Source organism: Rana temporaria, chromosome 3 (assembly GCF_905171775.1).
Source record: "Rana temporaria chromosome 3, aRanTem1.1, whole genome shotgun sequence".
In the NCBI taxonomy this organism is placed as follows: domain Eukaryota; kingdom Metazoa; phylum Chordata; class Amphibia; order Anura; family Ranidae; genus Rana; species Rana temporaria.
The window spans coordinates 347,710,187-347,726,957 of NC_053491.1; positions in this window are offsets into that span (position 1 = coordinate 347,710,187).

Genomic DNA, 16,771 nt, shown 5'->3' on the forward strand with positions numbered 1-16,771 from the left:
ACATTCCCCAACCGGCGCCCGCTGTAGCCATACAAGGAGGGAAGAGGAGGTAGGTTAGGTCCACCCCACCTCCTCCCCAATGTAGCCTTTCAACAACTGTAATACATTAACTAAACTGTAATATATACAGTACAGACCAAAAGTTTGGACACACGTTCTCATTCAAAGAGTTTTCTTTATTTTCATGACTATGAAAATTGTAGCTTCACACTGAAGGCATCAAAACTATGAATTAACACATGTGGAATTATACAGAACAAAAAAAGTGTGAAACAACTGAAAATATATTTCATATTCTAGGTTCTTCAAAGTAGCCACCTTTTGCTTTGATTACTGCTTGGCACACTCTTGGCATTCTCTTAATGAGCTTCAAGAGGTAGTCACCTGGCGCAGCACCCCATCACTCTCCTTCTTGGTCAAATAGCCCTTACACAGCCTGGAGGTGTGTTTGGGGTCATTGTCCTGTTGAAAAATAAATGATGGTCCAACTAAACGCAAACCGGATGGAATAGCATGCCGCTGCAAGATGCTGAGGTAGCCATGCTGGTTCAGTATGCCTTCAATTTTGAATAAATCCCCAACAGTGTCACCAGCAAAGCACCGCCACACCATCACACCTCCTCCTCCATGCTTCACGGTGGGAACCAGGCATGTAGAGTCCATCCGTTCACCTTTTCTGCGTCGCACAAAGACACAGTGGTTGGAACCATAGATCTCAAGTTTGGACTCATCAGACCAAAGCACAGATTTCCACTGGTCTTATGTCCATTCCTTGTGTTCTTTAGCCCAAACAAGTCTCTTCTGCTTGTTGCCTTTCTTTAGCAGTGGTTTCCTAGCAGATATTCTACCATGAAGGCCTGATTCACACAGTCTCCTCTTACCAGTTCTAGAGATGTGTCTGCTGCAAAAGGTGGCTACTTTGAAGAACCTAGAATATGAAATATATTTTCAGTTGTTTCACACTTTTTGTTATGTATAATTCCACATGTGTTAATTCATAGTTTTGATGCTTTCAGTGTGAATCTACAATTTTCATAGTCATGAAAATAAAGAAAACTCTTTGAATGAGAAGGTGTGTCCAAACTTTTGGTCTGTAGTGTACTGTATATATATCTATATGTTTTAATTGTATATTTTGTGTGTCATATCTGTCTTTGTGATTTGGTTATCTCACACTCACTGCTGTAAGGTTCAGAATAGTTTTGCAATATCTTTAGAATGAGTTATAACTTCCTGGGACAAATCTATCTGCTTGAATTGTATATTTTGTGTGTCATATATGCCATTGTGGTATGGTCTGCTCACACATACTGCTGTAAGTTCCAGCAGAGTTTAGCTATATCTTTAGAATGAGTTAAAACTCCCTGGGATAAACCTTTTTTCAGGGACCTAGGGTTCCTTTGGCACTTTCTCTAGTCTCCTTGAGCAGTGAACAGTTGCTAATTGATTTCCTGCCTTAGTGTCTACATAACTTCAGGACTAACACCACTTACCGAGCCAGTGGTGTGGGACCAATGGAGCCTCTCCTCCCTCTAAGACCACTAATATTAATGATCTTTTTAGCGGTTTGTAAGAAGTACATTCTTCCCACTGACTGTCAATATAATGGAGCATTTATTCCATTAACCACTAAGGTAAGAGGACACCTCTACCACTGATCGCCAATGTAACAGAGCACTACACTAAACACCAATGTAATGGGGGACCTCTCCAGCTAACCACTTATGTAAGAGGACACCATACTGGGCAATAATGTTAAAGAGCATGGGCCAGATTCAGAGAGATCGGCGTATCTTTAGAGCGGCGTAGCGCATCTGATATGCGCTACGCCGACGTAACATAGAGAGGCTCATAGAGAGGCTCGTACTGTATTCACAAAGCACTTGCTCCCTTTCTTGCGCCAGCGTAACGTGAAATGGCCGGCGTAAGCCCGCCTAATTCAAAGTAGCAAGGCAGTGGGCGTGTAGTATTATAATGAAGCGTGACCCCATGTAAATGCATGGCCTAACGAATGGCGCATGCGCGCGCATGCTCAGGATCACGTCGCAAATACTCCCTAAGATACGACGGCTATTCAATGCGTACGACGTGAATGTAACTTACGCCCAGCCCCATTCACGTATGACTTACGTAAACGACGTAAAATCCGATGGCAGTTCCGAAGTCCATACCCTAAACGACTTAGACCAGCTTTTTGGTGGTTTAACTTTACGCTGGAAAAACGCCTTACATAAACAACGTAGATTACAGCGACGGGCGCAAGTACGTTCGTGAATCGGCGTATCTTGCTCATTTACATATTCAACGCGTAAATCAACGGAAGCGCCCCTAGCGGCCAGCGTAAATATGCACCCAAGATACAACGGCGTAGGAGACTTACGTCGGTCGTATCTTTGCAAAATTCAGGCGTATCTCATTTAAAGAATCAGCGCATAGATACGACGGCGCTCATTTGGACTTACGACGGCGTATCTGTAGATACGTCGGCGTAAGTCTCTGTGAATCCGGGCCCATGTCTTTACTTGGCCACCAATGTAAAGAAGCACTATACTGACCTCCAATATAAGAAGGTACTTCTCCAACTTGACATTTAAAGTAACACTCTCTCAGCCCCCTCTCTGTCCACTACCCTCTCTCTCAGCCCCTCTCTCTGTCCTCTACCCTCTCTCTCTCAGCCCCTCTCTCTGTCCACAACCCTCTGTCTGAGCCCCTCTCTCAGCCCCCTCTCTGTCCACTACCCTCTCTCTCAGCCCCTCTCTCTGTCCACTATCCTCTCTCTCAGCCCCTCTCTCTCTGTATACTACCCTCTCTCTCAGCCCCTCTCTCTGTACACTACCCTCTCTCTCTCTCAGCCCCTTTTTCTGTCTACTACCCTCTCTCTCTCAGCCCCTCTCTCTGTCCACTACCCTCTCTCTCTCAGCCCCTCTCTCTGTCCACTACCCTCTCTCTCAGCCTTCTCTCTGTCCACTACCCTCTCTCTCAGCCCCCTCTCTGTCCACTACCCTATCTCTCAGCCCAATTGGTGAGCAATGGTAGGCTGCATTTGATGGGCACTGGTAGGCTGCATTTGGTGGGCACTGGTGAGGCTGCATTGATCTCTTGTACCATGTTTGCAGTCTCTGACCATGTCTGCAGTCCCTGATCATCACATGTGCTATGTCTGCAGTCTCTGATTGTCTCCTGTATCATGTCTGCAGTCTCTGACCGTCTCTTGTATCATGTCTGCAGTCTCTGACCGTCTCTTGTATCATGTCTGTGGGCTCTTTCTAAACAGACTCTCTAACAGAAGCCCTCTCTGTGTCCATTAGAGAGACCCCCCTCCAGGTTCAAATAGAGTACTCTGCTTCTCTTCCTGTATTTTGTTTATTGTTAAGAGATCATGGGAGGATCCTGGGGTAACAATGATTCCTTATGGGAGCATCTCTGTGTTTGAGTCGTTGCCATAGAAACAATTGTAAAGGGGGAGGAGTTAGTAAGGTGACCATGCCCTTGTAGGGGCTCCAGAAATATTTCTGCACCCAGGCGCATATGACCCTAGGCCTAGGATCGGCCCTGGCTAGTATGACTAGCACACTAGCTCATTATGAATTACTTACCTTAGATCGAAACCCCCGAAGCCGTCCTTGTCTCCTCCTCTGGCCGCAGACATCTCCCCCGGAGGTTACTTCCAGATATCACCGCTCCGGCGCTGTGATTGGCCGTAGCGGCGAAGACGTCACTCTGCGCATGTGTGTGGGAGCCGTCAAAGCCGGCATTACCCTTTTAGAAAACCAGCATTCTCAGTGTGCCTGCGCTGTTGTCTACGGCGTGCATGCGCCATAGAAATCGGTGCATTATTTTTGGCAAATATCTCCTAAACCGTGTAGGTTTTGGAGATATTGCAAACACCTACAGGTAAGCCTTAATCTAGGCTTACCTGTAGGTAAAACATGTCAGAGAGGGTTTACAACCACTTTAAGTTTACAAAGCTATAATAATAGTTACCTCAATTGATTTGTTAACTTAATAGTTATAGCTTTGTAAATTGAACCTAAGTACCCTTTTACACTCTTTCCAGTCAAGTCTTCTGATCAGAAGCTCCATGCAGCTCTAGGGGCAGGCAGACATAAACAGACTTGTGTCCGTTTACACCCACCTAACTCAGAGTACGCCAGGTCCAGACCTAAACCTGATGGATCAGAGGTAGCCCGATGTAAATGGACACAAGTCCGTTTTTTTTCATCCGGCCACCTAAAGAGCTATCATGCATCCACGCCATCTGCTGTATAAATGTGGACACAAACTAGGGTGACCACGTGTCCCGGATTTTGCAGGTCTGTCCCGGGCACCTTCATTCCAGGACAATACAGTGTCCTGGAATGAAACTGACACAGCCACCCCCCCAGGGCCAATCTGATGGCCCCACCAAAAAAGGCCGCCACATCGCCACTTTACTCACTGACAGTACTTGTCCTGGCCGGGAATGCCTGGAGGAGCACAATCCCCGCCCCCTGCTTGTGATTGGAGAAATCATAAATGCCGCCTCTTGTGTCCAATCACCGTGCTGTGATTTATTACAGCACAAGCTGATTTTTGGGAAGGGAGGGTGTCCCTGAATGGTAGTTTGGAAATGTGGTCACCCTAACACAAAATAAGCGGGCATGAATGTAATAAAACTGGCATCCATCCTGTTCTGCTGAGTGGATCGGCTCAGTGTGAAAGGGCCCTAAATATTATAGTGGTTGTACACCCTCCCTGCTGACTTTTACCTATAGGAAAGCCTAGAATGCGATGGAGTGACGTCACATGGCTTCGGACAGTCACCAAACCAGAGTCCATGGCCCCGGAAGGAAGAGGGGCGAAAATGGACGCAATGTTCACAGAGGACGATGTGGGCTTTGTTTGCAGGTAAGTGTCATATAATGGGCTAGTATGCGATGCATACTAGTCCCTTATGCTTTTCATTTGCAGGGTTTGCACAGAGCAAAAGAGGAAGTAAATCCCATCGGGGTTTACTTCCTCTTTAACCACTTAAGGACCGCCTAACGCCGATTTACGTCGGCAGAATGGCACGGCTGGGCACAATCACGTACCTGTACGTGATTGTTAAATTCCCAGCCGTGGGTCCAAAGCTCTGTGACCGCGGCCGCGGGACCCGCAGACCCGATCGTTGCCGGAGTCTCACGATCGGTCACAGGAGCTGAAGAACGGGGAGAGGTGTGTGTAAATTGATTGTCTGTTCCCTGATATAGGGAAAGGCTATCAATGACATCACACGTCCAGCCCCGCCCCCCTACAGTTAGAAACACATATGAGGTCACACTTAACCTCTTCAGCGCCCCCTAGTGGTTAACTCCCAAACTGCAATTGTAATTTTCACAGTAAACAATGCATTTTTATAGCACTTTTTGCTGTGAAAATGACAATGGTCCCAAAAATGTGTCAAAATTGTCCGATGTGTCTGCCATAATGTCGCAGTCATGAAAAAAAATCGCTGATCGCCGCCATTAGTAGTAAAAAAAAAATATTAATAAAAATGCAATAAAACTATCCCCTATTTTGTAAACGCTATAGATTTTGCGCAAACCAATCGATAAACGCTTATTGTGATTTTTTTTACAAAAATGTAGAAGGATACGTATCGGCCTAAACTGAGGAAAAAAAAAGTTTTTTTATATATTTTTTGGGGATATTTATTATAGCAAAAAGTAAAAAATATAGAATTTTTTTCAAAATTGTCGCTCTATTTTTGTTTATAGCGCAAAAAATAAAAACCGCAGAGGTGATCAAATACCACCAAAAGAAAGTTCTATTTGTGGGAAAAAAGGACGCCAATTTTGTTTGGGAGCCACGTCGCACGACCGCGCAATTGTCAGTTAAAGCGACGCAGTGCCGAATCGCAAAAAGGGGCATGGTCCTTTACCTGCATATTGGTCCAGGTCTTAAGTGAAAAAAACACTGAACTCCAGGTAAGCAGCCAAATACACAAATAAAATGTGCATATGGGAGATTTTTTACCTTTCAAAAGCATTGTATTTCGGTTCATCCAGTCCTGAGATTTACACACCATAGTCTGACAAAACAAAAGACCTGATTTCAGTTAAAGTTGAACAAAAAAGTGAGAATAGTAAAACTGCGCAACTGGAGCTTTCAGAATGTGGCGCAGCTGTGCATGGTAGCCAGTCAGCTTTTTCAAATAACCTTTGACAATAAAAAATCTGGTGTGTTATCAGAGCTGACCTAGATGGGAGTGCAGGACCTGCACCATGAACAGCGGATTGCGGTGGAACAAAAGTATGTGCTGTAAGGAGTACTACAGCGCTACAAGTAAATGGGAAAAAACATGGGGGGGGTTGAGGACCACTTTAAGTAATATATACAGGTCTTGTACCTTTCCCTGCTTATGATTGGACAGTGAAAGCAAAAGCAGAAGACTGTTCCTTGAATGCACATGCCAACTCTATCAGCAAAGCATGCAACAGGGTGACAACACTAAAGCATATTTAGGGGAGAGGAACAGAGTGTTGTCACCCTTAAGCCTCATACACACGATCGGATTATCCGACGGGAATTGTGTGATGACAGGCTGTTGTTGGAAAATCCGACCGTTTGTATGCTCCATCAGACAATTGTTGTTGGATTTTCTGCCAACAAATGTGGGATAGCATGCTTTAAAATGTCCGCCAACAAATGTGTTTTGCTAACACAACATTTGCAGAAGTTGTCCAAAGGGTGGCGTTAAAGAGCTGAAAAACCATGTAGTTTTGTGTTTGTTGGCCAACAATTCTTTGCCGTTAGTATGCAATACAAGTTCCTGGCCAACGCCCTTCAGACAAAAGTCCTACGCGTTGTCCGCAGAAAATCCGATCGTGTGTATGAGGCTTAAGGCTTCCATCAGAAATTTTTACAAGGCTTTAGGCCTGGGCCCCCCTCTCCAGCTGCTAGTTGAGAACCGGGGGGGGGGGGGGCTTCCGAGTCATCTATCTCACCTCTCTCTCCAGCCGAGCGCCTCTGAGAACCGGGGGGGGGCGGGGTGCTGCCGCGTCATGAGTCATCTATCTCACCTCTCCTCTCTCCAGCTCGCTCAGAACCGGGTGAAAAGTGTCATCTATCTCACCTCTCCTTTTCCTCTTCTCCTCTCTCCTGCCGAACACGCTGAGAACTTAAGGGGGGGGGGGGGTTACTGCCGAAGAAAGTGTCATCTCTCCGCTCCTCTGTCTAGCTGCGAGCTGCGATCGGGCGGGGCCTCCGGGCCCCTGGGGATATTTGGGCCCCTTAAAAGTGTAATGCCTGTAGCCCCCTGATGGTGACCCTGTGTACACTACGGCTCCTAAACTTGAGTTTAGGAGCTTTTGGCATATTTTTTGCCAAAGCTCCTAAATTCAACTCCATAAAAGCCCATTTGTCCATGTACACATACGATTTTAGTAGCTTCTGTGATTAGGGGAAGTTCAACCTGCTTCAACCTCCCTCTCCTAAACACACAAGAACCACCTTCAGGATAGGAACGTTTTGACCACTAGCCGTAAAGCACGTTGCGTTTTCCCATGGCTGGTGGTCATAATAGGCTATGTGTACATAAAGCCTAATACAGGTAGTACCTGAACAAGGGCCTTCACCATAGCTCCAAACTGTCCCTGATTTCAAGGGACTGTCTCTGATTTGGAGCTATGTCCCTCTGTCCCGCATTCCTCCTTATTTGTCCCTCATTTTGGTCTGATCTATATAGATGTAGATAAAATGCACTTTTTATCTATCAAAAAGTGTATTCCAGTGCTAAACCTTTCATCTGATTTCTAAATTGTTGCATTTGTACATTCCAAAAGCCAATATTAAGGAATAGTAGTGGTAAAAAAAAGTACTTGTGGGTTTAACCAATCTTGTTTTTTTGTACAATTCTCCTTTAAGGGGGCGTGGCAAGAGGTGTGTCCTATGCCTGCATACTTTTGCTGATAGGTGTCCCTCTTTCCCATCTCCAAAAGTTGGCAGGTATGCCTTCATAGTGGGATCACTAGGAATGGTTTGTTGCAGATGTAAAAATATTAAAGCTTATAAGAGATTTTAGTGTTCTACTCTTTATGTTGCACTAAATAGATCTGTAAAGGCCATCAGTATGGCAAACCGTTTCCAAGAATTGTCTTTGAAGGTCATCAGGTTAGAGCAGACTATTAAATGACAATTCATTGTAGGTTATACAATGTGTAAGATGAGACAGCGTCCCAGTGTAAAGAAAACAAGAGCCAAAGAGGCGTCCTAATTCGGTCTGTTTCAGATGTCTGTTATGTAGTAGCCCATGAAGGCTGTGGGATTGTCTGGTCATCTGTCTGCTTTCTAGATGAACTTTTAGCATCATGCACACATTTATTTTATTCATTGAAAAGATGTGGAAAGGGTTTAGCACTGGCAGAAGAGGACATGATAACTGGGTGAGAAGTAAAGTTGTGACATACCTACTTAGAGCCGTCATGGGAAAATAGGAGACCTCCAGCCAGGACCAGATAGGCAATGTAGGCTATAGCCTAGGGCAGCATGGCTCCTGGGGAGGGCACTAAGCCAACCAAACATTATGTTGCTAACAGCGGCACTAATTTTTATTTAAAGCTGGGTTCACACCTGTGCAAATTGGATGCAGAATTTTTCCCTGCATCCACTTCGCATGTCAGGAGACTGTGACTGGGTCTTTATGGAGCCGGTTCACACATCTCCAAAAAAGCTCCAGCGTGCATTGCACAGGAGTCCTTGGCGTCTTCTGGTCCTTTTCAGGTCAGAATTCAGCCACAAATTTGGACCGAAATCGGACCTGAAACGGTGAAAAGGGACGCACCGGACCCCTGCTGTGAGCCTCTCCATACTGCCGTGTGAACCCAGCCTAAGGCCCCTTTCACAGTTATGCGGCTTCAAAGTTGTGTGATTTTACTGTGATTTTGCCATGATTCGCGGCTGCGATTTTAACAAGACTACGGATCCAACTTTGCCCCACGACTTGAAGTACAACTTCAATGAGCAGGAATGCCGACTTTGATCCCCCAATAATTAGGGGGAACCCCACGCCAATTTTTTTTTAAAAAAAACAGCATGGGTTCCCCCTTCATTGGAAAACTGGGCCCATGGGTCTGGTATGGATTTTAAGGGGAACCCCTGTGCTGAAAAAACGGCGTGGGTTCCCCCCAAGATTCATACCAGTCCCTTATCAGAGCACCAGCCCGGCGGGTCAGGAAAGGGGGTGGGGACGAGCAAGCGCCCCCCCCTCCTCCTTAGCCGTACCAGGCCGTATGCCCTCAACATGGGGGGTGGGTGCTTTTGCGCCCCCCACCCCAAAGCACCTTGCCCCCATGTTGATGAGGACAAGGGCCCCTTCCCGACAACCCTGGCCGTTGGTTGTTGGGGGTCTGCGGGCGGGGGGCTCACATGCGCATGCCCCGCCATGTATCCTGGGCTCCATTTGCCCATCTGTGGGCACAGGATTGACATAGCTGGTGCCACTGGGTAGAGGGGAGGGAATGTCCTTTCCTTCTTGCTGTGACTCAGAATGCGGCGCTTTTGGCATCACTTCCAGGTCCACCTCTCAGCATCCCCAGCCAGCATGGCCAAGAAAGAATGTAATGCAATGCTATCTGCATTGCATCACATTCAGTGGAGCACAGGGGAGTCTGAGGCCCCGTACACACGAGAGGATCTATCCGCTGGAATTGATCTGCGGATCAGTTCCAGCGGAAAGATCCGCTGGTGTGTACATCCCAGCGGATCTTTTTCCGCGGATTTTTTTCGGGCCGACCGATTTCCAGCAGATAAAAATTTCTTAGCATGCTAAGAAATCTATCCGCTGGAATTGGCTTCAGCGGATCGATCCGGTGGTCTGTACAGACTCACCGGATCGATTCGTCCGATTCCCTCCCTCGCATGCGTCGTAATGATTCGACGCATGCGTGGGTATCCTTATATGACAGCGTCGCGCACGTCGCCGCGTCATCATCGCGGCGACGGCACGACACGTCATCGCGATGGGATTTCGGCGTGGATTTCGATCCGATGGTGAGTACACTCCATCGGATCCAAATCCGCGGAAATCCTCGAGAGGATTTATTCGCGGATACGGTCCGGCGGACCGTATCCGAGGATCAATCCTCTCGTCTGTACCCGGCATTATTAAAGATAATCTGTTACCAAAAAGCCCTGAAAGGGTATACCCAGGAAAAATCTATTTTTCCAGTGTCAATAGTACATTCCTCAAAGTGTACTTCTATAACCCCCATTCCCTTCCTTACTCTGTTCCCCTTCAAGCATCAATTAGAATGTGTTGATCCTGCCACTGTGGCACTTCCCCTAGAGCATGGGTGTCAAACACAAGGCCCGCGGGCCGAATCCGACCCTCCAGGCCATTTCATGTGGCCCTCGCACCTCTCCTGCAGCTGCAGGAGAGCTCCAGCCCTCCTATGGTCCTCCTCCAGACCCCTACTTTCTACTTTCAAGCTTCTTCCCAGCAGCAGCATAAGGAAAGGGGGGTACACTGTAATATAAGGGAGAGTGAGGGACACAACTTCTGATGGTGGGTGTCTCTTGACATCTAATGTAAGGGGAGGGGAAGGGCTGGACATCTAATCTTACAGATACAACCGGCCCCTTTGAGAACAATCATAATGCTGATGCGGCCCACAATGAAATTTAGTTTGACACCCCTGCCCTAGAGGATTGACAGTCCTGGTCAAGCATTTCTCAATTTGCAGCAGTATTGTCACCCTCCAAATAAGTCAGCTGGATGACATAGTTAGCTTTCCAAAATGGGGTCATTTTGTGGGTAATTCCATTGTCCTGGTGTTCCAGGGCCTTCAAAAGTGTAATAGGTAGTCAACTAGTTAGATGTGCAATTTATGCTCCTAGAACCCCTGATGGCGCTCCCTGCATGTTGGGCCTCTGTATGTGGCCAGGCTGTAAAAAAGTCTCACACATGGGGTATTGTTTTACTCAGGAGGAGTAGCAGAATGTATTTTGGGGTGTCGTTTTTGCTATGTACATGCTATGTGTTGGAAATATCTTATCAATGGACAACTTTGTGTAAAAAAAAATGCGTTTTCATTTTTTTTCCACATGTTCCAAAAACGTTTGGAAAAAAATGAACCGTTCAAAAGACTCATTATGCCTCATAGATTATACGTTGGGGTGTTAGCTTTCCAAAATGGCGTCATTTTGTGGGTAATTCCATTGTCCTGGTGTTCCAGGGCCTTCAAAATTGTAATAGGTTGTCAACTAGTTAGATGTGCAATTTATGCTCCTAAAACCCCTCATGGCACTCCCTGCATTTTGGGCCTCTGTATGTGGCCAGGCAGTAAAAAAGTCTCACACATGGGGTATCGTTTTACTCAGGAGGAGTAGCAGAATGTATTTTGGGGTGTCATTTTTGCTATGTACATGCTATGTGTTGGAAATATCTTATCAATGGACAACTTTGTGTAAAAAAAAATGCGTTTTAATTTTTTTTCCACATATTCCAAAAACTGCTGGAAAAAAATAAACCGTTCAAAATGTTTCATGGGCACTGAAACCTCAAAATAGAGCTAGATCTAGAAGGGATAAAGGTGCCTTCTTCCAGTGTTCACTGTAAAGCCTTGAAAGAAGAAAAAAACAACATTAAAATACCTGAAAAAATAAATAAAAATAAAACTAATTAAAATCAGTAAAGCTGATCGGAGAGCAGGGGGCATGCTAGAGAGCACTTAGCAGGGGGCATGTCCAAGCCCAGCAAAGGGACTACTGATTGCCTGAAGAGAGCAATGGTCCTTCTCTGCAGCATGCTGGCAAGTGACAGACTTTTTTCATCAGAATTTGGATGCTTTGTAAAGAAAAAAAAACTACTAGACTGCGCACAGTTTGTTTTAATGCATGTGGAATGTTTTTAGATGATTTAATCACTTGCCTACAGGGCACTTTTACCCCATCCCTGCCCAGGTACATTTTCAGCTTTCAGTGCTGTCACACTTTGAATGACAATTGTGCGGTTATTCAACACTGTACCTATATGACATTTTTATAAAAAAAAAAACACACACACAAATAGAGCTTTCTTTTGGTGGTATTTAATCACCGCTGTTTTTTTTATAGTTTGGTATAAAATTTTGCAAAGAGGTACCGTATTTATCGGCGTATAACACGCACCCTAACTTCAAGAGGGAAGTTTCAGGAAAAAAACTTTCCACAGCCCCCTGCGTATAACACGCAGGCACACTTTACCATCTATTTTCAGGGTAAAAAAGTGAGTGTTATACGCCAATAAATACAGTAATTTTTCTCCTTCACTGATGTGTGCTGATAAGGGTGGCCTGATGGGCACTGATGAGGCGGCACTGGTGAGGTGGCACTGATGAGGCTGCACTGATGGGCATTGATAGGTGGCACTAATGAGCACTGATAGATAGGTGGCATTGATGGGCAATGATAGGTGGCATTGATGGGTAGTGATAGGCACTGGCAGATGGCATTGATGGGCACTGATAGGCAACACTGGTAGGTGACACTAATGAGGAGGCACTGATGGACACTGATTGGCAGCACTGGTGGGCACTGTTGGGACTGCATTGATAATTAGGACACTGATAATCAGTGCCCTGATTATCAGTTCCGATTAGAGGTGGCTGGTGGGTTTTGCTGTTGGGGGGATGGCAAACAAGAACCCCTCATCCAGGCAGCCAGCCCAGGGAGGCTGATCACGGGTGGACATCATATGGTTAGCCCCCCCCCCCGGCAAAGTAACCCCAGGCTGTAGTCATCTTTTGGTTATAGCGCGGGTGGAAAGTGCGTAAGCTGAACGTCCAGTTTGGCTTTAAGAAGGCATTGCCTTCATTTTTCAAACATTTTCTATTCAAAATAGATTTCTAACAAATAACGCCAGTTTTGAGAAAAACACTCATCAACATGAGCCCTAATACAACCGCATGCCATATACTGTATACAGCATGTCTTTGTAGTAAAATAAATAATTGCTAGTCATACCGCTGTATGTTTCAGTGTTACAGGCAGTAGACAGTAGCGCAGTTTTGTGTGGGGCCGCCAATAGTCGTTCTCTTTTAGGCTACTCACTACTAAGCCCCACCCCTGAGGATATAAAAATCTGAGTAGTCGCAGAAACGAGAAGGGTTTAGGAGGGATTCAGATACCTCTTCTGTAGAAAGAATGGTGGGCCAGATTCACAAAAGAGATACGACGGCGTATCTCCTGATACGCCGTCGTATCTCTTTGTTAGGGCCGTCCTAACTATGCGACTGATTCATAGAATCAGTTACGCATAGCTAGCCCTAAGATCCGACAGGTGTAATTGAATTACACTGTCGGATCTTAAGGATGCAATTCTAGGCCGGCCACTAGGTGGCGAGGCCATTGCGGTCGGCGTAGAATATGCAAATTAATACTTACGGCGATTCCCGAACGTCCGCGCTGCCCGTCGATCTAACTTTACGCCGTTTCCGTCGAGTTACGCCGTGTAAAATTAGGGCTGAGCCCTAGGTGGTGTAAGCCATGTTAAGTATGGCCGTCGTTCCCGCGTCGAAATTTAAAAAACAACGTTGTTTGCGTAAGTCGTCCGTGAATGGCGCTGGACGCCATTTACGTTAACATCAAAACAAATGACGTCCGTGCGACGTCATTTAGCGCAATGCACATCGGGTAATTTACCCGATGGAGCATGCGCAGTACGTTCGGCGCGGGAACGCGCCTAAATTAAATGGTGCCCACCCCATTTGAATTGGGCGGGCTTGCACCGAGCGCATTTACGTTACACCGCCGCAAGTTTACAGGTAAGAGTTCTGAGAATCAGGCACTTACGCTGTAAACCTGCGGCGGTGTAACGTAAATCACATACGTTACGCTGCCGTGGGGCAACGTAATTCTATGTGAATCTGGCCCGGTATGCTGATTATTGAATTCATTGTGGCTTGTTTGGAGCAGCATTAGATAAAACAGTAAAACCTCATGACATTTTCTCAGTGCCTTCCCCCAATCTTTATCCCCTCCATAAGATTAAGTCTTTATTTTCCTTTTTAGCAGCCATAATTCAGCAGTGAACTTTACCGGCAGCAATTAATTCTGGACGCATTTTTCTGAATTATTTAGTATTATTTTATTTATCTCGGGCATTTAAAAAAAATGAGTCACTGTTGTAATTAAATAGTTGCAACAACGAAAGGCCGGCATTAATTTCATAAAGCAAATATTTCCTGCTGTAAGTGGATTACATATGGCAAAAGGCAGGCAGCATTTCCTCTTGTTGTATAAATCAAATCCAATTTCGGATTATGGAAAATGTCGTGCATCCTTATTGTACAAATAAAAAAAAAAATTATAATCATAATAAAAACAGTGTCTCCTTTGGAAGTAGTCCTTGTGTTTGGAGTTCACACTTTCCACAAAGAATCGCGTTTGTGCTGAGGGAGGACAACAGACGGCGGTGCATAAGTAGACGCAGGGAAAACTGTAAACACATTTCCAAGTTGCTGTCATTGGGCATGTGGTGGACATGCTGTGTGACAGAACAGATCTGAAGTGTTTTTAGAACATGTTTATTTGATAAGATTTGGCAAAAATAAAAGATGGCCATAAAAAAGAAGAGATTTCTTTGTAGTCTGCAATCTATTTTTATCAGGGCAATGATAGTTGCGGGATCATTTTGCCCCTTGCTCTGGGCCTTGTGGAATGGAAATAGAGAAAAGGGGTGAAAGAAAGGGCACCCATAACGCCCAAATGGCTTTAAAGAATGTAAAACCATATCAATGAACATGTCCTATTGGCTCCCTTTGTTTTTTTAGATATTCCACTGAAAGTGTTTTGTTATATCTGTTTAATAAATGCAAAAAAAAATACTTGTTGATCCTGCCAGAAACCTTGTGAATTGAAAACTTCCTGTGCTCCCTGTCTTTGCCGACTCTCGGTTATTATTGTTATTACATTTTTCCCAGCTACAGTGCCTTGAAAAATAATTCATACCCCTTGACATTTTCCACATGTTGTCATGTTACAACCAAAAACGTAAATGTGTTTTCTTGCGATTTTATGTGATAAACCAACACAAAGTGGCACATAATTGTGTAATGGAAGGAACATGATAAATGGGTTTCAATTTTTTTTACAAATAAATATGTGAAAAGTGTGGCGTGCATTTGTATTCAGCCCCCCTGAGTCAATACTTTGTAGAACCATCTTTCACTGCAATTACAGCTGCAAGTCTTTTTGGGGATGTCTCTACCAGCTTTGCACATCTGGAGAGTGACATTTTTGCCCGTTCTTCTGTGCAAAATAGATCAAGCTTTGTCAGATTGGATGGAGAGCGTCTGTGAACAGCAATTTTCACGTTTTGCCACAGATTCTTAATTGTATTTAGGTCTGAACTCTGACTGGGCCATTCTAACAAATTAATATGCTTTGATCTAAACCATTCCATTGTAGCTCTGGCTGTATGTTTAGTGTTGTCCTGCTGGAAGGTGAACCTCTTACCCCAGTCTCAAGTATTTTGAAGACTCTAAGGCCTCGTACACATGACCAGACATGTCCGATGAAAACGGTCTGCGGACCGTTTTCCTCGGACATGTCTGCTGGCTGAATTTGGTCTGATGTGTGTACACACTAAATTCCCCGCGGACAGAATACGCGTTGCCGTGGTGGCGACGTGACGGCGACGATGACGCCGCGACGTGCGCGCACCAGGAAGTTCGACGCATGCGTGGGTTTTCGGGCCATCGGACATGTCCGATGAGTCGTACTGACCATCGGACATGTCCGACGGACAGGCTTCCAGCGGACAAGTTTCTTAGCATGCTAAGAAACTTTTGTCCGCTGGAAACCTGTCCGCTAGGCCGGGAAACTGTCCGGTCGACCCTACACACGACCAAACATGTCCGCGGAAACTGGTCCGACATGTTCGGTCGTGTGTACAAGGCCTAACAGGTTTTCTTCTAAGATTGCCCTTTATTTAGCTCCATCCATCTTCCCATCAACTCTGACCAGCTTCCCTGTCCCTGCTGAAGAAAAACATCCCCACAACATGATGCTGCCACCACCATGTTTCACGGTGTGAATGGTGTGTTCAGGGCGATATGCAGTGTCAGTTTTCCACCACACATACTGTTTTGATTTTAGGGCAAAAAGTTATATTTTGGTCTCATCTGATCAGAGCACCTTCTTCCACATGTTTGCTGTGTCCCCCACATGGCTTCTCACAAACTGCAAACGGTACTTTTTATGGCTTTCTTACAACAATGGCTTTCTTCTTACCACTCTTCCATAAAGGCCAGATTTGTGAAGTGCACGACTAATAGTTATCCTGTGGACAGATTCTCTCACCTGAGCAGTGGCGCCTCCAGCTTTCGTATTTATGGGGGGACAGGGACAAAAGTAAGGGGCCAACTATAAAATTAAATATTATATATATATTATATATCCTGGGGCCCTATACTATGATCCCACAATGGGCCCTTTAACTATACTGGGGCCCCCCAGGGTGGCAGAAAACAAGAGATATATGTCACCAGCACACCAAGAAAATATAAGGGCCCAAAGCAGTGGGAGAACTATCAGGGTTGTAAAGGTTGTATTGCCACCGGGCCCTGGTGTTCTGCCACCGTGGGGTTCCCCAGCTGTCCTGTCCCTGCTATTGACAGCGCTGGTCTGGCATCTGTTTCCTTGGCAGCGGCGGCAGTCTATTAGGACCTAGTGCTGGTGACATTATAGATGCATGCAGAGGAAGGCTGGCACTATTGGTTCCAGAGAGCCAAGCCCCCAGCTGGTCACCCAGCAGCAGTTAGGGTCCTTT